The sequence below is a fragment of the Mesoplodon densirostris genome, chromosome X (genome assembly GCF_025265405.1).
Source record: "Mesoplodon densirostris isolate mMesDen1 chromosome X, mMesDen1 primary haplotype, whole genome shotgun sequence".
In the NCBI taxonomy this organism is placed as follows: domain Eukaryota; kingdom Metazoa; phylum Chordata; class Mammalia; order Artiodactyla; family Ziphiidae; genus Mesoplodon; species Mesoplodon densirostris.
Genome location: NC_082681.1, coordinates 34,062,232 through 34,087,424, shown reverse-complemented (window position 1 = coordinate 34,087,424; position 25,193 = coordinate 34,062,232). Strand labels below are relative to the sequence as shown.

At 39.2% G+C, this 25,193-nt stretch overlaps 1 long non-coding RNA gene across 2 annotated transcripts in view; it reads right to left on the bottom strand.

The window, feature by feature from the left end:
* Nucleotides 1–3,836: 3,836 nt before the first annotated feature.
* The window catches only part of LOC132482699 (uncharacterized), a 78,147-nt gene continuing 56,790 nt past the window's right edge, over nucleotides 3,837–25,193 (bottom strand). For both annotated transcript variants that reach the window (XR_009530939.1, XR_009530938.1), the window contains one exon: nucleotides 3,837–4,165. This is a non-coding gene — a long non-coding RNA (uncharacterized LOC132482699). The remainder of the gene's footprint in view (nucleotides 4,166–25,193) is intronic.

Below are 25,193 nucleotides of genomic sequence, written 5' to 3'. Positions count from 1 at the left end.
TATACCCACTTTTATCTCATCAGCAAGAACTTAGTCACATGGACACGTACAAGGAAAGCTGAGTGAAAATATGCCCAGCTAAAAGTCCAGTTTCTCTTATTTAGAAAAAAAAGGAAGAACGGATTTGGGGAGGTAACTGGCAGGGTCCACCACAGAAGGTGAAATCTAAACCTATAAGATTGAGAAGGAGAGCAAAGGAAAGGAGAGGGTGTCAAGGAGGGCAAGTTTTCTAGTCTGCATGGTTGGGAGAGGAACTGTTCTCTTATTTGCAACTGAACCAATATACTCTAGTGTAGATTTGTGTATTTTAAGGAAGAGCTTTAAAATAGTTTCCCCATTTGGTACAACTCAGAAGACACTAATATAGTTCTACTAGCAGATTTGGTTATAGCTATGCATATAAATTAGAACTAGAAAAGAGCCATTTGGAGTCCTGACTATTATAGACTGCATTAGCAGGAATCACCATCTATATCACCAGACCTTCAAATAGATGTTATAATACAGTAACCCTGTTTTATTATGATTATGCCTTGAAATTATATTTCCAAGAAGTTCAAATATATTACTGTTCTTATAATTTTTTTTTTTTTTTTTTTGTGGTACGCGGCCCTCTCACTGTTGTGGCCTCTCCCGTTGCGGAGCACAGGCTCCAGACGCGCAGGCTCAGCAGCCATGGCTCACGGGCCCAGCCGCTCCGCGGCATGTGGGATCTTCCCGGACTGGGGCACGAACCCATGTCCCCTGCACTGGCAGGCGGACTTTCAACCACTGCGCCACCAGGGAAGCCCTGTTCTTACAATTTTTAATCTAATATGCATGATATACGTATGGCAAGTAATTTAATACTCATTTTATTGATAGGGTCAGAAATAAATTGATGTTTATGGTCATAGGGTTTCTCAGACGGCTTCAAGCACCAAGTCCTCTTCTGGGCTTTCTAGCAAGCAAGCTTGTTTCTCCCAAGCAGATTGGTGACCCCAGCCTTCCCTTCTGTCACCCCTCAAAAGGGGCTTGAGTGCACACTGTTAACAATGGATGGAACTGAGATTAGGCCTAGATCCTTCAACATACCCAGTATTGATCTGCATGGGCCATATAAGATGATTCAAAACAAATTTTTATGTTTTCCCAAATAGAACTCCCCATTTGCAAAGACCAAGTACCCAAAAGTACACGCAAAAAGATGCTGCTGGACTGTTTAAGAACCCAAAGAGGGATGAGAGACATCTTGAAAAGGGACCATCTCAACTCTGGCTGGACTTGATCAGCAGATATGGGAAGGGAGGGGAACAGGGAGTAAGAAAGGGACAGGGAGTAAAAATAATGGGTTTATTTTGTGCTTTGCTTTAGTTTTTGGTAAAAAAAAAAATGTACTGGACCTAAACAATATCTTAACGAGGCAGGTCAGTATTTACAGTCCTTCGAACCCCATTTAACCTTTCTGTGCCTCATCTGTTAAGCATATTGGCCAAGATCACATACCAAATCAGTGACACAGTCATCATGAGGCCTCAAGTGCCTGATTCCCACTTTCATATTTTAAATAAGCCAAGTGACAGAAGAGAGGGAAAAACTGGGTCAGAGAAACAAAGTTGGCCTGAAAAAAATTTGTGTTTCAAAATAAAGCCAATTACACAAAGACATGACATTTCTCATCTAAACAGAAAAACAAGTTGGGACCTTAATATCTTTCTTTTCCAATGGGTACACAGAGGCACTTTTCAATGGTGAGAAAGGCAAAATGATGGATCTACCGTCACTGTCAATTCTTTTATCTGATGAAACTCTATTTCTTGTAAAATTTTAGTAGAGTTAGGGAAACAAATAAGTCAAGTAATTGGCTAATACAACACAGCTATAAAGATCCACCTAAGTAAAAAAGGTGTATATGCTGACCAAAACATACCTAACACCAAAGACAGACATTTAAAATATCAGTCGTGGGACTTCCCTGGTGGTCCAGTGGGTAAGACTCCGTGCTCCCAATGCAGGAGTCCCAGCTTTGATCCCTGGTCGGGGAACTAGATCCCGCATGCATGCCACAACTAAGAGTCAGTATCCGCAACAAAGATCCTGTGTGCTACAACTAAGACCCAGCGCAACCTAAATAAATAAATAAAGAAATAGTTAAAAATAAAATATCAGTTGCTAGTATCTGTCCTTTAGATTCCTGGTCATCTAAATTGTTTTCCACCAATTTTCTTTGTTTCTTTAACTTTAGATTCCTAAATGTGCACTCCAGACTTGATAGCTGCCTCTAATCCCATAAATCATAGTGCCCCATTCATAGTAATTTTTTGAATCTTGGCTTTCTGGTCCAGATATCAAATCTGGAGCGTATGTGGGATCTTAGTTCCCCAACCAGGGATCAAACCTGTGCCCCCTGCTGTGGAAGGACAGATTCTTAACCACCGGACCGCCAGGAAAGTCCCCCAGATATCAATTTTGCTGGCTCCTTTGACTTTTGTGTTTTTTCCCTCATTCTTTCCCTCTGTCTGTCTCTCTCTCTCTCTCTCTCTCTCTCACACACACACACACACTCACACACACACACACACACACACAGAGCAAAGGGGAACTCCAGCAAGTTAGGCAGCTTTCCAGTGCTTTCCATCAAGCACCTGGGGAATATGGAAGAGGCACAATTTTCCTTATTCCTGGGGCAAAAGTACTGTGAGAAAAAAATGCAGTGATGGGACCACGTAGCTTTACTTAAGGCAAAACTGACTAACAGGACTCACAGCTTGTCTGGGGTTGGGGTGTCAGATGAATATTCTCAGATTCTCCTTTAACCAAAGTGATTCTTCTTCACCAACCAGAGATTCCCTCTGGAGTACTATGCAGCATTCCCATCTGTTGTATATCATGAATGTAACATCATTGCATGCCAGGACAGGAATGCTGCTGATAAATGTATAACTCTAGAGTGTCACCTGTTAAGAATGGCCCAGTAATCCAAGAAAAGGGAAGGGCCTGCATCTGGCCCACAAGACCCAGCCCTGAACCACCCCAACACCTTAGACCAGGAAACTGAGTACAGCTGTCCCTCAGTATGTGTGGAGACTGGGTCCAGAGCAACCCCACCACCACCTAATGGATGCTCAAGTCCCTTAAACAAAATGGCTCAGTATTTGCATATAACCTATATACATCCTCCTGTGTACTTTAAATCATCTCTAGGTTAATTATGATGTATAATACAATGTCAATGCTATGTAAATACTTGCCGGTGCACGGTAAATTCAAGTTCTACTTTCTGGAACTTTTCCCCCAAACATTTTCAATATGCAGTTAGGATGCAGAACCTGCAGATATGGAGGGCCAACTCTACTGGCCTCCCATACACAATTCAGGGGCTGTGGACCAGAACCCAAGTCAGGGAGCTTACTTCTCGCCTCATGCACACCACAGAAATTGTCAGGCACTCAGATGACCCTGGGAAGGCTTGGCCTTGCTCATCCTGAAGGGGTGGATTCCTTTCTCTCTAAGCACTTGTTCAGAATTACCCACCACCACCATCCACATTGTTCTCCGGTCAACTTATGTTTGTTCTCATCACTCAGCACCTGGGCTCTTGGCTCCGTACCCCAATGTCAACACCCATATTTAGCCCATATTTTAGTTTTGGTGATACTCTGGGCTCCCCTCCAAGACCAGAGGTTTGGATCTCATCTAGTTTTTGACTTCGCATATTTTGTTTGTTTGTTCTTCCAAAACTGAGACTGGGTTATTTTAATTTGATTACAAAAATACTATATATTCATTGTAAATAATTTTTTAAAAAAGATCAGCCAATAGAGAATGGTTGTAAAAGATTTTTGATTCACATCAGAATATATATAAAATATATATATATACACACACACAAAATTATTCATGATCCCACCACCCAGGTGATGCCCTCTTCAGACTCGGCTAAGGATTTCCTGATTAAGCCATGAGGAACCCCACCCATCCAAGTTGTACCAGCCTCTGATACTCCCTGCAATTAGATTTGGTCCACTAGGCACAGAATGAGGATCCAGAACCTTGGTCATGAACAGGGTGAAAATATTTGGCATTCTGTCTCTCATTATGTGCTGGTCACAAGGTGTATAGGTGGGTCCATCATCCTCATCAGCATTGAAGGCCTACAGCCATGTTTGACACCTGGGGAAGACACCTGCAATATGTAAGCAAATGACATCAGACAACTGACCTAGATTTACCCAGTCCTCCCAAGAGCAAGCACGTTCAGACATCAATTTGAGACCCTTTAACAGTCTTTAGGAGATTGAGATGTGTAACACACACACACATACATACATACTAGGCTTCATTATGTAAAGTGCTTTATATTATGCAACTCATTTTAGATTGCCTGATTTTTTAGAATTTCTCATGTTTTTGATTTGAATCTAAAATCTTCAAATAGATGTTTTGATTTTTCTAGAAGCAAGTGTTTGTCTATTGCGAGATATTTAAAGTTCAAACTTTTTGCTTTATTCTTTTAAAAAACAGGACTACTTTTAGTGTAGCAAAACCACAATTTTAAGTTGCTTTCATTACTCTATCCAAGTCTTAAAGTTCAAGCCACTTGTGATTCTAGAGTAAGGGAAGAGCTCCACCTTATGGTACTGTTTTGAAGTACACCAAAGAAAATGCCACGATTTTTAGAATTGTCCTAGAAACTCACGGGGAAAAAGGATTAAAAAATACAGACCACCTCCTCCAAAAAACTGTAAATCCTCTTCCATGATATGCCCAAAGTGCCAAAATGGCCAAGGATAAGTTAAAATTAAGCAAAACCTTTCACTTGGTTATTGGACTGGGTACTGGTAAGAAGCTACACCTAAATCAGTAAAACTGGAGACTTTTTTACTTAATACCAAACATCATCATCATAACTACTGATTCTTGAGTTCTTATTATGAACCAGATTATGGTCCATATATATACATATATAGATATATATAATAATTTAATACACAACTCTATAAGGTAGGTACTATTATGAACTCCATTTTACAGATGAAGAAACTGAGGCCTAGGCCTAGAAGTTACAGAAATTGCTCAAGCCCACACAGCTAATAAGTGGTAGAGCCAGGACTCACTAGCCCAGACTCTAAACCACCGTGCCATACTGCCTCTTTCTAAAGCTCAAATTCAATATGGTCCCTCTCAAAATAAACAACTTGAAGCCATGGTCTTATCCAGTCTTTCTCAAAATAGATGAACGCAAGACAAGCTCTCTGGTTCAACTTCTTTTCCTCTCATGGCTGTCCAGATTTGTAACTCTTTGGATTACCTCCTATGTTCCTTCCCTACTTTGGCAATGATTCTCTTTGTAATTTTGAGGATAAGTATTGCAGTGGAGTGCTATACGCTGAATGTTTGCATCCCTCTAAAATTCACATGTTGAAACCTGATCTCCCATGTGATGGTATTAGGAAGTGGGGACTTTGTGAGGTACTTAGGTCATGGGGGTGGAGCCCTCATGAATCAGATTAGTGTACTTATAAAAGAGACCCTTGAGAGCACCTTTGCCCCTTCCACCATGTGAGGACACAGCCAGAAGCTGGCCATCTGTGGGCCAGGAAGCAAGCCCCCATCAGATACTGAATCTGCCAGCACCTCGATCTTGGACTTTCCAACCCCCAGAACTGTGAGAAATAAATGTTTGTTGTTTAAGCCACCCAGTCTATGGTTTTTCTATTATAGCAGCCCAAAAGGACTGAAACACTGAGAGCTTAGATTTTGTGTTCCTTTACCATTTATTTTCTGCTGTCTCTTCCCCCTGTTTAACCCCAGGCCCCTCATACATCATTTATTTAAAATCATGTTGAAAATGACACATTTCTATAAAAAACAAGGTCCTACCAGAGAGCACAGGGAACTATATTCAGTATCCTGTGATAAACCATAATGGAAAAGAATATGAAAAAGAATATGTATATGTATAACTGAGTCACTTTGCTGTACAGCAGAAGTTAACACAACATTGTAAATCAACTATACTTCAGTAACACTTTAAAAAATGACATATTTCTAAAAATTCACCAATGTTAATACAACTCAAATCACAATTTTTCCTAAAGCATTTATTTCTTTAAAAAAATGGTCTCCTGTGGTACTTTTTAAAAAGTTGGTAAAATCTATAGGTCCCCCCCACCCCAGTTTGAGCAAGCTCTAGTTTTCTTGGAAAATCTGAAATAGTATTTTCCAGTACTTTCAGCATTAATACCTAAGTCATATTCCATTAAGGGAAAAACCATTTCTTATTCATCTACCAAAAATTTATTGAGCTTTTACTACTCCTAGGCTCTAAGGACGCAACAATGAAAAAGCCAAATATGGTCCCAGCCCTGCTGGAACTTATGGATCTGAATATTATTCAAGATAGAAAGAAAGAAGAAGATGACTCTGACCCAGGGATACCTTCTAGATATATTTTTAAAACTTTTTTAAGATATATTTTAAAAATAATGTACTACCTTCAAACAAGAGTTACCAGCATGCACATGTGACCAAAAAGTAAATTTACAGTCTTTATAATTTCACTGACAGAAAGTAAAACCCATGAATATTCCAACGGGGGAAAAACAGGATTGTATTCTATATTCAAAAATTACCAGATGACATTTTTCTCAGACTGCCAAAACAAGGAAATTAGAGAGGCCTAGGGCTGCCCTGGAAGCCACCCTGCCATGGGCAGCTTGCCTTTGGAATTTGGAACTACTTGCTAAACTAGAGGCAATCTGGAAGTAGCTCAGCCTGACCCAAATGAGAACCTTGGGTAAATTCCTCCTTGCCTTTTTATGCCTGTGATCCTTGGGCACCACCCAAATTGCAAACTCTGGCTGGACAGCAACAATCCAACAATTTTCTCAATGCCAATCCTCTCTTCTTCTCTTCTCTATCCAGTTTCTTAACTCCTTGTCTCTCTTCCAACACTTCCACTGCACAGTCTGGAACTCATATTCCTTGGAAAACACAGTCCACTCCTATGTGTCCACTTCTTCCCTGAATACTCACTCCATCTCCTGTTGCTAATTGAAAGGCAGTTCTCTACCTACAAGACCATATGCCATAAAGCCATCCCAAGGCTGTATTTTCTTCCACAGCCTACATGTTGGGCTGAGGTGAGGGTTAGGGAGAGCTATGTCACCATTCACCTTACTCCCCCACCGCATTTTCTAAACCAGGGTTACCAAACTTTTTTTTTTAAGTACCAGATAGTAAATATTTTAGGCTTTGTGGGGATATACTGGTTTTTTTGCAACCACCTGACTCTACTGTTGTAGCTTGAAAGCAACCATTGACAATATGCAAACAAATGGGCATGGTTGTGTTCCAATAAAACTTTATTTACGAAAACAGGCAACAAGACCAGATTTGACCCATGGGTAGTTTGCCAATCTCTAAACTATTAATATTTCACACTGTGTGAAAAAAGATAAATCCCTTCTTATTTGAAAATCACACTAACTATATATACAGCATCCTACCTCTCCTTGCTCCTGTCATGTACCCAACTCCTAGTTCAGCTGCGTTTATTGAGAACTCTGGCATCTGGTTCACAGTCCACCTCTAGTCCCATCATCATCCTGGATGATTTCCAAATCCATAAGGGTGATCAATATACTGCCATGGCTTCACAGTGCCTTGACTTCCTCAGTTCCAGTGATTTTCACCTCCATTGCATTTTGACAACCCACTCCTTTGGGAAATATTACACCTTTAATACCTTCAAACCAATTTCCCACTCTCACTACAACTGTTATCCTACAGACTTTCCAATTCTTCTCTCCCAATAAATCTGATCTTTGACCTCAGAACCCCTCCATTTTCTCCCTATTAGTTTGCCTCCACCTGGCGTCACTTTCCCCTACCCAGTCTGCACGCCAGGGTAAATCACTGTACTCTCTTGTATCCTCAATCCCCTTGCTCCCTTTTCTTTCCATTGTACATCTGTGACTATCAAAACTATACCCACTATGGACCTAGAGTCTGTCATACAGAGTGAAGTAAGTCAGAAAGAGAAAAACAAATATTGTATGCTAACACATATATATGGGATCTAACAACAAAAAAAAGGTTCTGAAGAACCTAGGGGCAGGACAGGAATAAAGAGGCAGACATAGAGAATGGACTTGAGGATACGCGGAGGGGGAAGGGTAAGGTGGGACGAAGTGAGAGAGTGGCATTGACACATATACACTACCAAATGTAAAACAGATAGCTAGTGGGAAGCAGCCACATAGCACAGGGAGATCAGCTCAGTGCTCTGTGACCACCTAGAGAGGTGGGATAGAGAAGGTGGGAGGGAGACGGAAGAGGGAGGGGATATGGGGATATATGTATAGGTACAGCTGATTCACTCTGTTATACAGCAGAAATTAACACACCATTGTAAAGCAATTATACTCCAATAAAGATATTAAAAAAAACCACATACCCACTCCTGAATCAATTCAATTACCAGACTTCTCTGATCCTATAGCCAAATGGCTGAACACAGCTGGAGAAATCTGTACCACTGGTATAAATCTGAGCCACTATAAACTCATAATTTTAAATCTAGCTGGGCCCTCACTACTTCAAGTCTATCCTTTTTAACAGTCTTCCTTTAACTCCCTATCACATTTATATTAGGCAAGACAACATAGTGCTGTAAAGAGATTGCAGGCTTGTAAACCAGACAGACTCAGGTTTGATATCTGGTTCCACCATTTACTAGCTGTATGGTCTTGAGCAAGTTATTTAACTTCTTTTAGCCTCAGTTTCCTCATGAGTAAAATGGGAAAAATAATACCTACTTTATATGTTAAATAAGATTATGTATGCAAAACAATTAACACAGTGCCTGACACCCAGCAGTTGCTGAATAAATGATAGCTATTAATAATAGCTCATGTTCAGTAGGTGACTATACCTCCTACTGCGATAAGACCATTAAGTGTTTCTTAGCCTGAGTTCCCCAGAAGGCAGAGCAATGGTTTATGTGCTATTTGGTTGAATCATATGAAAGTGCTGAAATTCGGCCATTTGACATACAAAAACCATAAGATTCAGCCTAAATATGTTATTAGAGTGCACTCCCAGGGAAGCAGGAGGGAGGGAAAAGAGGGAAATGAAGGAATGAGAGAGTCAATATGAAGGTTTTCTTCGTCAAAGGTTTGCAGCCCTGGGCTGCGTTAACTCCTCTGCATTTCCAGGCTATTCCAGGCTACGCTTGCTGTGCATAGGTGCCCCAGGCCGTCCCACGCTGTCTCAAGCCTCAATGTCCGCGGGAAAACGGCAGAGCCCAGCACTGAGAAGCTGTGGGGTTTGCACCTTGTCAGTCTGTCCGAGCCCGTTGAGAGGACGGGTTGAGACAAAGCAATAGCCAAAGGCCCCTGAGACAATAAGGCCCAGAGGATCTGAACTGGTGAGTAAGAGGTGGCTGATAGAAAATGTGCCTCGATTTCCTTTCACTTTGCAAACTTTCCTGTAACTGTAATCCACTCTTTTGGTCAGAGGAAGGGACGTGGCTCCTCCTATTCAGGGCTATTACCCACCCCTCCAGCTCCCCCATCCTCCCGACTCACCCTGTGCTCCTATTTCCATCCCTCCTACCTCCTCCAGCCCACCCACCCTGGATTTTTTTACCTTCAGCTCTCTCACTCCTCTGATCCCTCCCCCTCTACTAATATACCTGCTTGGGGCTTTCCTTTCCTTTAAATATCCTTCTTTACTTTGCACAGGCTTCTAGCCACTTCCTTTTCTTCTCAGCAAAATACCTGAAATGAGTAATCCAGATTTACTCTGTCTACTTGCTCACCACATGGACTGATCTCACCGTTCTACCCAAATACCTTCACCGAGGCCACCACTGACCTCTGTATGGCCATATCTGGTAGACATAATTCTAGCCCCATCTATCTTGGTTTCTCTGCAGCATTTGGTCCTGTGGACCCCTCCCTCCTTACTGAAACTCCTTCTAAGTTCAGTTACCACACCACCGTTATTTGCCACTTCTCCAACTGCTTTTGCTGGCCTCTTTTTCTCTCAGCCTCTATCCAGTCCTTAAGTGTTGGTGTTCCCCAGAGTTTTTCCCTTCTCCTATTCCCCCACACACTCTCCATGGAGGATATCATCCATTTCCTGGATTTCAACTATTACTATGTGCTGGTAACTACCAAATTCATCTCCAGTCAGACCTCTCCCTCCACACTCATCTCGGAAATGCCTGCCAAACAGCTGGATATATCAACCAAAGCACAATTGTTCATAAAAAGCTCTTAAACTCCTCCTGGCACTACTAAGGTCAGCTGAAGTATCTGGACCAGAGTAGAGCTACAGTCCAAAGGAGCACATCCTGCACACTCTCCAGCACAGGGCATGGGGGATACAGATGAGGATGACAAGGAATACTGACTTGCTCAGTGTGGCTCCTTTAACGTGCTCTACTATTCCTACCAATAGGTACTAGGCACTGCATAAAATGTGTTGCCAATAATTACTATCATATTTTTAGTTCAATTACTAATTCCTGAACTTCCCTTCCCAGGCTGACACACACCTTCCACCCCATTCTATCTCTCTTAAGTCTTCCATACAGAGACTTCAAATAGTCTTTCTTTGTATTATGTTTTGGAACTGGATACACATAGTTGAATCCCAGGTCATGGTTTTGGAACTTTCCAGTTAAAACTCAGCTCTGGTCCAGCAATATTCTGACCTAGCTGTCCTGGCCCAATGGTGGACACTCAAAAACAAGTGGATGAAATGGGAGTTTAGGCAAGATTAAGAAGGATGATGAATATCAGATTATGAACTATGGACTTAAACTTGTAGGAAGTGGGGAGTCTGTGAAGTTTCTAAGCAGGAAAGCAAGAGGCTGAAAACAAAAGCCATGTTTTAGATTCTGGTAGAGTGAGAGTAGTAGTAGTGAAAATGGACTGAGAAGGAAAACTGGAAGCATGGAAATCTATTAGAAGTATGTTTCAGGAATCCATAAATGAGGTAATCAGCCCAGGCCAGTCAACCACACCTGCCTCAGCCCTTCACACTTAATCCCTTGTCAGATCAAATCTAAACGGGGAAGCCTCAGCCAACACTGGAGGACAGATGGCTGTATTTGGAATAATTTCAGAACATCACAATAACCAGTAGTGAAACTGATATCACTACAGGACACTCTTTTGATGGTTTAAATTTTTAAAGAGAGGTCCTTTGCCACTTCAACATAAGTGTCTGAAGTGTCCCCTTTGCTTTGAGCACTAAAATTTGGGGTTATTTACTAAGGCAGTGCCAATAATAAAGGATGACTATCTCCTAGATTGCCCATTCCTTGTTTTGCAAATTGCCCTTCATTAGGCTTTCATTTTAGAATCAAATTACAAGATTTATTTTTTAAAACTCTCTTTAAAGGCTCACACAGCTTTTACAGGTGTAGCCCTGGAAAGAGGGTGTTAATTAGCGATACCTCTAGATCTGACAAAAACTAATATGAAAACTGTGTGTAATGATCTTTGGCCGATCAACTCTAGCTTTACTTACTCAATTAAGGAGAGAAATTGTACTCATTTGTCCCTATATATAACTGACTTCTCATTTGAATCCTACCACCAAAGCAACTGTAATAAAAATATAAAATGTAGTGGTGCAAAGAAAGAGTGGTAGACAATCTCATAGTCAAAGATTATGAGCTTTTATTTTAATAGTTACAGGAAAACCAATTCAATAAACTAAGACTAAGAAGATGATTAGAATTAGGAAAGAAATACCCATAATTCACCAAAATAAAATGTCTTGTACTTGTGAGACAATGGAACATATTTTTTTACTTCAGCTGTGATGTATATACTATACATGATATCTAAAAGTCTCAGAGATACTTTACATTATCTACAATAAATTAGTATGAGATTCAGTTTAATAACAACTGGATATGGATAGAAATAATTTCACTTCAAATTTTAAAAAATAAGATCAGCTAGCACATTTCCCTTGATCACTACACTGCAGAACAGAGTAAGGCTGTGCCCAATCCAACAACATAATTTTGTAATCAAATGCCATTTAAAATAAAGAGTTATGCAAACGGAATCTTGGATGGTCATAAAACCATTAAATTATTACAAAATTGAAGAGCAAATCAAAATCCAAAGCATAATCTATGATTTTTCTGTCCATGCTAATGCATACTATTAACTATTTTAAACTTCATTCTTCTTGAATGTAAGGGAAGACACATCTCTGAACATTGAGCCTGTTTCTTATCAGTGCCTGTTTCCTATCAGTTTTCTGAGATTTCTTCAAGATTAGCTGCATATAAATTTGACCTGCCTCTAAGATGTCAGTGGTGTATTTTGATCTGAGGTTGTTGACACTGTTTCTAATGCTTGAAATATTTAGGTCAACCAACTGATATAACAAGTGATATGAGTGGTGGATAAACCATATATCTGTGTCTCATGGTAAGCAACTTTCTTCTTCATGTAGCTTGTGTCCATACTTGTATAAAAGAAACTCAGGACTTTGACTTTTTCATTTTGGGATGACTAAAATGAAGTCAAAAGAATAGGTGATGTCAGCATGGACAAAGTGAGATCAGAGGTTTCTTAATAATTATTTGACCTTTATTTTTCATCAATTAAAAATGTATTGAGGGGTCAGACTATGCTTAGTGCTGGAAGGAAGTTGAGGGGGACAAGACATAGTCCCTTCTCCCATTTTCGACTACAATACAAAATAAGTGTCATAACAAGTATGGAGTCTCATTAGATTTCGGGGATGGAAGTGGATGGCTGCCATTTGAAGAATAACATGACACACCATTGAAAATACAAAAATCGGGCTTCCCTGGTGGCGCAGTGGTTGAGAGTCCGCCTGCCAATGCAGGGGACGTGGGTTCGTGTCCCGGTCCGGGAGGATCCCACATGCCGCGGAGCAGCTGGGCCTGTGAGCCATGGCCGCTGAGCCTGCGCATCCGGAGCCTGTGCTCCGCAACGGGAGAGGCCACAACAGTGAGAGGCCCGCGTACCGCAAAAAAAAAGAAAAAAAAAGAAAAGAAAATACAAAAACCTTTGAGAACATCAATATCCTCTATTAGAGGAACAAACCCAGGTCATTAACATTCCATTAAGGGAGGATGAAAGATTAGTCACTGGGAGGAGGATGAGTATGACTTCAACATCAGTCCCTCATTAGGAGCAAAATCTTTCAGATTGGGCCATCCTAGAGAGTAGGTGACCACTTGACACGGAGTACTTTCAGGGTCACCAGAAAGGTCACTCAATGTAAAAAAATTCTCCCTGGAGACCAACCTCCAAGACTCTTCAGAGATCTTTACTCTGGTTTAAGGCACTGCATTTCTAGGAAGCAAAAAGCAAATACCTCTTAGAGGAGTAATACACTAGCTGTTATCAATAGAAATTAGCTTTTTTTGAACATGATAGGCAGCTGGGTGAGAATGAATACTTGACACAGATATGGGAGAGAGTTTTCAACTGTGCAGAGCTCTTAAGAAAGCTAGATGATGGCATAAGAGTACTGGGCGATTGGACCAAAGGGCATCTAATGGCAGGAGAGGAGGCCACACACTAGCTTCACAATTTTGCCAAAGGCCAGCCTGCTTCCAGACAAACAAAACAGACAAATTACTGCCTAATTATAACAATTCTACACACGTTTCCTAAAGATGTTCTCGGTATTGGAATCATTTATATCTTTAGCTCAGCAACATCAGGCAGGATTTAAGTGTTAAAAACAATGAAATCATATGTGTACTAGAAGAAAATGTGGGTGAATATTTTTCATATTTTTGAGTGGGAAAGGTCTTTCTAAACATGGCACAAAACACGAAGTCATTACATAAAAGACTAATCAATTTGACCACCCCAAAATAAAGAAACAAATTTACAGGACTAAAACAACCACAAAATAAAAAATAAACTAGAACTTAAAGCCAGAATATATGGATAACTCTTCCAACTCAATAATCAAAAGACAAAAACCCAATTTTAAAATGGGTAGAGACACTTCCAGTCAGGCACATAAGGAGCTTGGAAGGCATCACTCCCTCCTAATAAGTAAAATGCTGACTAAACCAAAACGTCAACGACTCTTTTAGATCCATCAGAGAAATGAGGTCACAGGCAGCCAAACTGCTGCCCCAGAATTAGAGAGACTAACAGGCAAATACAGATAATCACAACTTACTGGAGCAGGAACCCATAAGCAGAAACCTCCATGGGAACCATTACCAGGGTATGAAAACCTGTACTATAACTGACAAATTGCTGGAGGCTAGTCTAAGAGTTAAAAACTCCAGAGGGGCCCAGGCATAGGGGAGCCCCCACACTTTGTGAGTTTTACTTCCAGAAGCTCTAGCAGGTTCTCTCAGTGAATATCAGAGAAAAATCTTCTCATGCTTCCAGCAGGAGGAGAAAAGTAACCATTTTGAAATATACCAGATAACTCTATTCTTCTTAACAAGGTCTGCCTTCAAAATAAACTATTTTGCCATCGCAAAACCTATTGGAGTCTTTGATAATAAGAGTCTAACCAAACCAGGGGAAGGGAAAAACCCAACTCCAGCCTACTCTAGACATCCTGTACCACTTAAGGGAGAACAAAACTGAGAAGCACTTGTGAAGTTCACAGCCCAGAACATAGGCTCACTAAAAGCCTGAGACCTAATCATAGTTCCAAAGAACACTTCCCCTCCCCCTACACTTTACCACCACACCACTAAAAGCCTATTAATTAGAGATCCTTTTACCTAAAACATCATGTCCAGCTTTCAGCAAAAAAATTATAAGGCATACTAACTGGCAAAAAACAAAAAAACACAATTTGAAGAGGCAGAGCAAGCATCAGAACCAGACTCAGATATGGCAAGGATGTTAGAATTAATAGATCAGGAATTTAAAACAACTATGATTAATATGGTAACGGCCCTAATGGAAAAAGTAGACAACATTCAAGAACAGGTGAATAATATAAGCAGAGAGATGAAAATTTTAAGAAAGAATCAAAAGGAAATTCTAGAGATCAAAAACATTGTAACACAAATGAAGAATGCTTTTTTTATGGACTCATCATTATATTGGACAAGGATGAAGAAAGAATCTCTGAATTTGAGGATATCTCAACAAAAACTTCTAAAACTGAAAAGCAAAGGGAAAAAAGGCTGAAAAAAAGAACAGAATATCCAATAACTGTCGGACAACTACAAAAGGCGTAATATATGTGTAATGGGACTATCAGAAGAAGAAAGAGAGAAAGGAACAGCAGAAATATTTGAAGCAATAATAATGACTGAGAATTTCCCCAAATTAATGTCAGACACCAAACTACATATCCAGGAACCTCTGAAACACCAAATAGGATAAATATCAAAAAACTACACCTAGGCCTATCATATTCAAATTGCAGAAAATCAAAGATAAAGAAAAAAAATCTTGAAATAAGCCAAGAGGGGGAAAAATCCTTATCTACAGAGGGACAAAGATAGGAATTATATCCAACTTCACAGAAACCATGCAAGCAAGAAGAGTTGAGTTAAATATGTATAGTATCGGGAGAAACAAAAACACCAACCTAAAATTTTGTACTCTGTGAACTTATCCTTCAAAAGTAAAGGAGAAATAAAGACTTACTCAGAGAAACAGATATGGAGGGAATTTTTTGCCAGTAGACCTGCCTTGCAAGAAATGTTAAAAGAAGTTCTTCAGAGATAAGTAAAATAAGATAGGTCAGAACTTAGATCTACATAAAGAAAAGAAGAGCACTGAAGAAGGAATAAGTGAAAGTAAAATAAAAACGTTAATTTTCTTATTCTTAATTGATCTAACAGATAACAGTTTGTTCAAAATAATAATAGCAACAATATATTCAATTATATAAAGCTTATGTACTTATATATAAATAAAATACATGACAAGCAATGATACAAGGGTTCAAGATGGCAGAGTAGAAGGACATGCTCTCACTCCCTCTTGCGAGAGCACTGGAATCACAACTCACTGCTGAACAATCATTGACAAGAAGACACTGGAACTCACCAAAAAAGATACCCCACATCCAAAGACAAAGGAGAAGCCAGAATGAGATGGTAGGAGGGGCGCAATCACAATAAAATCAAATCCCATAACTGCTGGGTGGGTGACTCACAAACTAGAGAACATTTATACCACAGAAGTCCACACACAGGAGTGAAGGTTCTGAGCCCCAGGTCAGGCTTCCCAACCTGGGGGTCCGGCAACGAGAGGAGGAATTCCTACAGAATCAGACTTTGAAGGCTAGTGCAATTTGATACAGGACTTTGACAGGACTGTGGGTAAACAGAGACTCCACTCTTGGAGGGCACACACAAAGTAGTGTGCGCATCAGGACCCAGGGAAGGAACAGTGACGCCAGAGGAGACTGAACCAGACCTACCTGCTGGTGTTGGGGGGGTCTCCTGTGGAGGCGGGGGGTGGCTGTGTCTCACGGTGAGGACAAGGACACTGGCAGCAAAAGTCCTGGGAAGTACTCCTTGGCATGAGCCCTCCCAGAGTCCGCCATTCGGCCCACCAAAGAGCCCGGGTAGGCTCCAGTGTTGGGTTGCCTCAGGCCAAACAACCCACAGGGAGGGAACCCAGCCCCACCCATCAGCAGACAAGCAGATTAAACTTTTATGGAGCTCTGCACCAGAGCAACAGCCAGCTCTACGCAACACCAGTCCCTCCCATTGGGACACTTGCACAAGCATCTTAGATAACCTAATCCACCAGAGGGCAGACAGCAGAATCAAGAAGAACTACAATCGTGCAGCTTGTGGAACAAAAACCACATTCACAGCAAGACAGACAAGATGAAAAGGCAGACGGCTATGTACCAGATGAAGGAACAATATAAAACCCCAGAAAAACAACTAAATGAACGGCAGATAGGCAACCTTCCAGAAAAAGAATTCAGAATAATAATAGTGAAGATGATCCAGGAATTTGGGAAAAAAATGGAGGCAAAGATCAAGAAGATGCAAGAAATATTTTAAAAGATCTAGAAGAATTAAAGAAGAAACAAACAGATATGAAAAATACAATAACTGAAATAAAAAATACACTAGAAGGAATCAACAGCAGAATAACTGAGGTAGAAGAACGGATAAGTGACCTGGAAGACACAATGGTGGAATTCACTGCTGTGGAACAGAATAAAGAAAAAAGAATGAAAAGGAATGAAGACAGCCTAAGAGACCTCTGGGACAACATTAAACGCAACAACATTCTCATTATAGGGGTCCCAGAAGGAGAAGAGAGAGAGAAAGGACCCGAGAAATTATTTGAAGAGATTATAGTAGAAAACTTCCCTAACATGGGAAAGGAAATAGCCACCCAAGTCCAGGAAGCGCAGAGAGTCCCATACAGGATAAACCCAAGGAGAAACGTGCCGAGACACATAGTAATCAAATTGGCAAAAATTAAAGACAAAGAAAAATTATTGAAAGCAGCAAGGGAAAAATGACAAATAACATACAAGGGAACTTCCATAAGGTTAACAGCTGATTTCTCAGCAGAAACTCTACAAGCCAGAAGGGAGTGGCAGGACATATTTAAAGTGATGTAAGGGAAGAACCTACAACAAAGATTACTCTAACCGGCAAGGATCTCATTCAGATTCAATGGAGAAATCAAAAGCTTTACAGACAAGCAAAAGCTAAAGAATTCAGCACCACCAAATCAGCTCTACAACAAATGCTAAAGGAACGTCTCTAAGTGGGAAACACAAGAGAAGAAAAGGACCTACAAAAACAAACCCATAACAATTAAGAAAATGGTAATAGAAACATACATATCGATAATCACCTTAAATGTGAATGGATTAAATGCTCCAACCAACAGACACAGGCTCGCTGAATGGATACAAAAACAAGACCCATATATATGTTGTCTACAAGAGACCCACTTCAGACCTAGGGACACATACAGACTGAAAGTGAGGGGATGGAAAAAGATATTCCATGCAAATGGAAATCAAAAGAAAGCTGGAGTAGCTATCCTCATATCAGATAAAATAGACTTTAAAATAAAGAATGTTACAAGAGACAAGGAAGGACACTACATAATGGTCAAGGGATCAATCCAAAAAGAAGATATAACAATTATAAACATATATTCACCCAACATAGGAGCACCTCAATACATAAGGCAACTGCTAACAGCTCTAAAAGAGGAAATCAACAGTAACACAGTAATAGTGTGGGACTGTAACACCACACTTACAACAATGGACAGATCATCCAAAATGAAAATAAATAAGGAAACAGAAGCTTTAAATGATACAATAGACCAGATAGATTTGATATTTATAGGACATTCCATCTAAAAACAGCAGACTACATTTTCTTCTCAAGGGCACATGGAACATTCTCCAGGATAGATCACATCTTGGGTCACAAGTTAAGCCCTGGTAAATTTAATAAAACTGAAATCATAACAAGTATCTTTTCTGATAACAACGCTATGAGATTAGAAATCAATTACAGGGTAAAAAACGTAAAAACACAAACACATGGAGGCTAAAAAATACGTTACTAAATAACCAAGGGATCACTGAAGAAATCAAAGAGGAAATCAAAAAATACCTAGAGACAAATTACAAAGAAAACACGACAAACCAAAACCTATGGGATGCAGCAAAAGCAGTTCTAAGACGGAAGTTTATAGCAATACAAGCCTACCACAAGAAACAAGAAAAATCTCAAATAAACAATCTAACCTTACACCTAAACGAACTAGAGAAAGAAGAACAAACAAAACCCAAAGTTAGTAGAAGGAAAGAAATCATAAATATCATAGCAGAAATAAATGAAATAGAAACAAAGAAAACAACAGCAAAGATCAATAAAACTAAAAGCTGGTTCTTTGAGAAGATAAACAAAATTGATAAACCATTAACCAGACTCATCAAGAAAAAGAGGGAGAGGACTCAAATCAATAAAATTAGAAATGAAAAAGGAGAAGTTACAACAGACACCGCAGAAATACAAAGCATCCTAAGAGACTACTACAAGCAACTCTATGCCAATAAAATGGACAACCTGGAAGAAATGGACAAATTCTTAGAAAGGTATAACCTTCCCAGACTGAACCAGGAAGAAATAGAAAACATGAACAGACCAATCACAAGTAATGAAATTGAAACTGGGATTAAAAATCTTCCAACAAACAAAAGTCCAGGACCAGATGGCTTCACAGGTGAATTCTATCAAACATACAGAGAAGAGCTAACACCCATCCTTCTCAAACTCTTCCAAACAATTGCAGAGGAAGGAACAATCCCAGACTCATTCTACGAGGCCAGCATCACCCTGATACCAAAACCAGACAAAGATGTCACAAAAAAGAAAACTACAGGCCAATATCACTGATGAACATAGATGCAAAAATCCTCGACAAAATATTAGCAAACAGAATCCAACAGCACATTAAAAGGATCATACACCATGATCAAGTGGGATTTATCCCAGGGATGCAAGGATTCTTCAATATACTCAAATCAATCAATGTGATACACCATATTAACAAATTGAAGAAGAAAAACCATATGATCATCTAAATAGATGCAGAAAAAGCTTTTGACAAAATTCAACACCCATTTATGATAAAAATTCTCCAGAAAGTGGGCATAGAGGGAACCTACCTCAACATAATGAAGGCCATATACAACAAACCCACAGCAAACATCATTCTCAATGGTGAAAAACTGAAAGCATGTCCTCTAAGATCAGGAACAAGACAAGGATGTCCACTCTCATCACTATTATTCAACAGTTTTGGAAGTCCTAGCCATGGCAATCAGAGAAGAAAAAGAAATAAAAGGAATACAAATTGGAAAAGAAGAAGTAAAACTGTCACTGTTTACAGATGACATGACACTATACATAGAGAATCCTAAAGATGCCACCAGAAAACTATTAGAGCTAATCAATGAATTTGGTAAAGTTGCAGGATACAAAACTAATGCACAGAAATCTCTTGTATTCCTATACACTAAGGATGAAAAATCTGAAAGAGAAATTAAGGAAACACTCCCATTTACTACCACAATAAATAGAATAATATACCTAAGAAGAAACCTACCTAGGGAGACAAAAGACCTGTATGCAGAAAACTATAAGACACTGATTAAAGAAACTAAAGATAATACAAACAGATGGAGAGATATACCATGTTCTTGGATTGGAAGAATCAACATTGTGAAAATGACTATACTACTCAAAGCAATGTAGAGATTCAATGCAATCCCTATCACATTACCAATGGCATTTTTTACAAAACTAGAACAAAAAACACAAAAGACCCTGAATAGCCAAAGCAATATTGAGAGAGAAAACAGAGCTGGAGGAATCAGGATCCCTGACTTCAGACTACACTGCAAAGTTACAGTAACCAAGACAGTATGGTACTGGAACAAAAACAGAAATATAGATCAATGGAACAGGATACACAGCCTAGAGATAAACCCTCGCATATATGGTCACCTTATCTTTGATAAAGGAGGCAAGAATATACAATGGAGAAAAGACAGCTTCCTCAATAAGTGGTACTGGGAAAACTGGACACCTACATGTAAAATAATGAAATTAGAACACTCCCTAACACCATACACAAAAATAAACTCAAAATGGATTAAAGACCTAAATGTAAGGCCAGACACTATCAAACTCTTAGAGGAAAACATAAGCAGAACACTCTATGACACAAATCACAGCAAGATCCTTTTTGACCCACCTCCTAGAGAAATGGAAGTAAAAACAAAAATAAACAAATGGGACCTAATGAAACTTAAAAGCTCTTGCACAGCAAAGGAAACCATAAACAAGATGAAAAGACAACTCTCAGAATGGGAGAAAATATTTGCAAACGAATCAACGGACAAAGGATTAATCTCCAAAATATACAAACAGCTCATGCAGCTCAATATTAAAGAAACAAACAACCCAATCCAAAAATGGGCAGAAGACCTAAAGAGACATTTCTCTGAAGAAGATATACAGATTGCCAACAAACACATGAAAAGCTGCTCAACATCACTAATCATTAGAGAAATGCAAATCAAAACTACAATGAGGTATCACCTCACACCAGTCAGAATGGCCATCATCAAAAAATCTACAAACAATAAATGCTGGAGAGGGTGTGGAGAAAAGGGAACCCTCTTGCACTGTTGGTGGGAATGTAAATTGATACAGCCACTATGGAGAAAAGTATGGAGGTTCCTTAAAAAACTAAAAATAGAACTACCATACGACCCAGCAATCCCACTACTGGGCATATACCGGAGAAAGCCGTAATTCAAAAAGCGTCATGTACCATAATGTTCACTGCAGCACTATTTACAATAGCCAGGACATGGAAGCAACCTAAGTGTCCATCGACTGATGAATGGATAAAGAAGATGTGGCACATACATACAATAGAATATTACTCAGCCATAAAAAGAAATGAAATTGAGTTATTTGTAGTGAGGTGGATGGACTCAGAGTCTGTCATACACAGTGAAGTAAGTCCAAAAGAGAAAAAACAAATACTGTATGCTAACACATATATATGGAATCTAAAAAAAAAAAAAGGTTCTGAAGAACCTAGGGGAAGGACAGGAATCAAGATGCAGACATAGAGAATGGACTTGAGGACACGTGGAGGGGGAAGGGTAAGCTGGGACGAAGTGAGAGAGTGGCATGGACATATATACACTACCAAATGTAAAATAGATAGCTAGTGGGAAGCAGCCGCATAGCACAGGGAGATCAGCTCGGTGTTCTGTGACCACCTAGAGGGGTGGGATAGGGAGGGTGGGAGGGAGACGCAAGAGGGAGGGGATATGGGGATATGTATATGTATAGCTGATTCACTTTGTGATACAACAGAAACTAACACATCATTGTTGAGAAATTATACTCCAATAAAGATGTTAAAAAAGAAAAGTAAAACCACTTGGGATTCTATTTTGAATGGAAAATATCTCCCAGAAGATTTTATTTTTGAAAATTAAAGGTAATACCCAGGCAAAATAAAATAGGTTTAACAAGAAAGAAGAGCAAGGCATAAAAAAATCATGTATATAGGAAACGAACTTATGGTCACCAAAGGGGAGGGGAGAGATAAATTAGGAGTTTGGGATTAACATATACACACAACTATATATAAAATAGATAAACAACAAGGACCTTACTGTATAGCACAGGGAACTATATTCAGTACCTTGTAGTAACCTGTAATGAAAAAGGATCTGAAAAAGAATATATATATATACACATATATATATATAAATATATATGTGTATATATATATATATATGTATATATATTGGGTTGGCCAAAAAGTGTCTTAGGTTTTTAAGTAAAAATAAAAGAAACATTTTTCATTTTCACCAAGAACTTTATTAAACAATGTATTCACTCTTTTGTTCCACTAACTTCTGCCATTTTTCAGGCAATTTCATAATTCCATCTTCCCCAAACTTTTTATCTTTTTGAGCAAGGAACTGTTCCAGGCGCCTTTTACAGTATTCCAGGGAATTTAAAGTTTTTCCATTAAGACAATTTTGTAAAGACCTAAATAAATGGAAATCCGAAGGTGCAACGTCTGGTGAATATGGCGGATGAATCAGAACTTCCCAGCCAAACCGTAACAGTTTTTGCCTGGTCATCAAAGAAACATGCAGTCGTGCGTTGTCCTGATAGAAGACTATGCATTTTCTGTTGACTAATTCTGGACAGTTTCGTTGAGTGCTGCTTTCATTTGGTCTAATTGGAAGCAGTACTTGTTGGAATTAATCGTTTGGTTTTCCAGAAGGATCTCATAATAGAGGACTCCCTTCCAATCCCACCATATACACATTACCTTCTTTGGATGAAGACCGGCCTTTGGTGTGATTGGTGGTGGTTCATTTCACTTGCCCAACGATCTCTTCTGTTCCACATTATTGTACAGTGTCCACTTTTCATCACCTGTCACAATTTGTTTTAAAAGCAGAACGTTTTCATTACGTTTCAGTAGAGAATCACATGCAGAAATACGGTCAAGAAGTTTTTTTTTCACTTAATTTATGTGGAACCCAAACATCAAAGCGGTTAACATAACCAAGCTGGTGTAAATGATTTTCAACGCTTGATTTGGATATTTTGAGTATGTTGGCTATCTCCCGCGTGGTATAACGTTGATTGTTCTCAATAAATGTCTCTATTTGATCGCTATCAACTTCAACTGGTCTACTTGACCATGGAACATCGTCCAGCGAGCAATCTCCAGCGTGAAACTTCGCAAACCACTTGACACGTTTGATCAGTCGCAGCACCTTCTCCATACACTGCACAAATCTTTTTTTGTGTGTGTGTTTCAGTTGTGTTTTTACCTTTCTTGAAATAATAAAGCATAATATGCCAAAAATGTTGCTTTTTTCTTCCATCTTCAATATTAAGATGGCTGTATAAAAATTCACCAAATTTGATGTTTTTTTTAAATGCATGCTGATATGACAGCTGTCACAATACAATCTAACAAAGTTGTTTCAAATGAAGTTAAAGATAAGAGCTACTAGAGCCATCCTACAGAAAAAACTGAACAAACCTTTTGGCCAACCCACTATATATATATATATGTGTGTGTGTGTATACACACACACACACACACACACACACACATATCTGGATCACTTTGCTGTACACCTAAAGCTAACACAACATTGTAAATCAACTGTACTTCAATTTTTTAAAATCATTAAAAAACCCATGTAGGGCTTCCCTGGTGGCGCAGTGGTTGAGAGTCCGCCTGCCGATGCAGGGGACACGGGTTCGTGCCCCGATCCCGGAAGATCCCACATGCCGCGGAGCGGCTGGGCCCGCGAGCCATGGCCGCGGAGCCTGTGTGTCCGGAGCCTGTGCTCCGCAACGGGAGAGGCCACAGCAGTGAGAGGCCCGCGTACAGCAAAAAAAAAAAAAAAAAAAAAAACCCATGTATATGTATATATTTATATGAATAATTAAAATAACATATATGTTGGAAGAAACATGCAGAAAATATACACCTAACTCTTCAGAGTGTCTCTAGAGGAGAGGATTGAAACCTACTTCCACTATCTGTTATATATTGCAATTGTTTATTTTGTTTTGTTTTACAATGAGCAAGTATTACTACTGTAAGCAGTAAAAATATTTTTTAAAAGTAGGGACAATAAAAAAGTAATCAAGGGAATCTGAACACAATTTTAGCCTTCACTAGGAAAACTCAATGCAACAACAGTTAAAAGAAAAAGAATATAGCAGAAAATGCTGTTTTCAAGCAAGACGCCTCTAAATTTACTGTTATGCTACACTATGCCAAAGGCTGGGAGAATCGATGAACAAATCAATGCAAAATGTACATATTTTTTTGTATTCTTGCTCAGCATTTCCATCACTGCAATGGGTAAAAACGAAAGAATAAGATGTTATAATTTTGATTAAAGATATGCCTTTGCCATCCTGCGGCAGCTGGTCTGGAAGATTAGGCCATTCTTAGGCTGTAATTGGATAATGCTGGCTTGGTTGATTTGAAGTAGAAGGCTAATCTAGGCAGTTTACAGTGACAACAAAACTGTTAGATTGCTGGCATGGTAACAGGAAAAGAAAATGTAATGAGAGACTGGAACAGTCCTCTTGCCTGTGTCTTATGCCAGTGGCAGGTATCATTTATTGTACATTGGGTTGCAACTATGTTTATATTTAATATAAATACTGTATGTTTGCAAATATAAAAATCTTAGCATAGATCATGAATGAATATATGATTACATGCATATTGTGTGTGAAGGCTAATTTTAAACAGAAATCATAGTTCTGAGATGTAAACTTTGTGCTATGTGAACATATTTTGAACAGAAATATATCATACATAACAGAGATAGAGAATAATTATACTCCTTCAGCATTATGGGGCAACATCATTGTGAACATGTTTTATAAAATGTACCCAGGAGTGGGTTCATTATCTTTAATGGAAAAGGAGAATTACCATAATCATAATTCAGAATCCTATGGCTGAGATGGAAATGAGTCATATGCTAGTTGTTAGAAGGGAAGACCAAAAGGAAAAAAAAAGAATTTACATCAAACAATGCAATGTTAAATACATAGGTTCTTCCAACATGGGTAGTACACTTCTCACTAAAAAATGTTTAAGCCTAATGGCCAA